General features: G+C 35.4%; 1 non-coding gene across 1 annotated transcript; it reads right to left on the bottom strand.

Annotated features, from left to right (window-relative positions):
* Positions 1 to 104, bottom strand: LOC141423795 (small nucleolar RNA U13). Its single transcript, XR_012448602.1, has one exon. It is a non-coding gene; the product is annotated as a small nucleolar RNA U13 (small nucleolar RNA).
* Between the last annotated feature and the right edge of the window lie 754 nt (positions 105 to 858).

An 858-nucleotide genomic window follows, 5' to 3' on the forward strand; every position in this document is an offset into this window, starting at 1 on the left:
TGTGAGACAGGTAGTGTGCAGATGTTGTAATAAGGTATGAGGGAGGCACATGTCACACAATGGCATGAACACCCAATCATCACGTTTATGAACCAAAAACGGATCATTTTATTATTTTTTAATGCTATAGTAAGTGGAATTGTTTTCTTAATTTCATTTTTCATTTTTGTGTTGTTCATTGTCACGATGTAGAAATTCAATTAATTTTTTATATTGATTATATATCCTAAAATCTTGTTGAACTCACTTTTTAGTTCTGTTTCCTTGTGGGTTCCTTAAGATTTTCTGACTGTAAGATCATGTCATCTGTGAATAGAGATAGTTTCACTTCTTCCCAATCTGGATAGTTTATATTTCTTTTTCATGCCTTATTGTGCTAGTCAAAACTGTACCACAATGTTGAATGAAGTGGAAATATTGGACATCCTTGCTTTTTTCTTGATTTTTTTAGGAAAAAATGTTCATTCTTTTAGTATTCAGTATGATGCTAGCTGTGGGCTTTTTGTAGATATAGCAGGTTTAGAAAGTTTTCTTCCTTTTTAATTTTTTTTTTTTGATGGCACTGTGGTTTGAACTCAGGGCTTCATGCTTCCTAGGCAGGCACCCTTACTGCTTGAGCCACTCCACTAGCCCTGTTTTATTTGCTGGAAGGTAGGGAGTGGGTGCTGACTTTGAACCGAGATCCTCCTGATTTCTGTTTCCTGAAGAGCTAGAATTACAGTTGTGAGCCATCAGCCCCCAGTTGGCTGACTTCTTTTTTTCATGAAAGGGTTTTGGGTTTTATCAAATACTTTTTCTGCATCTTTTGAAGTGGTTATATGATTTTTGGCTCTTACTATGAGTATTGTGTATTACACC

This window comes from Castor canadensis, chromosome 5 (genome assembly GCF_047511655.1).
Source record: "Castor canadensis chromosome 5, mCasCan1.hap1v2, whole genome shotgun sequence".
NCBI lineage: Eukaryota > Metazoa > Chordata > Mammalia > Rodentia > Castoridae > Castor > Castor canadensis.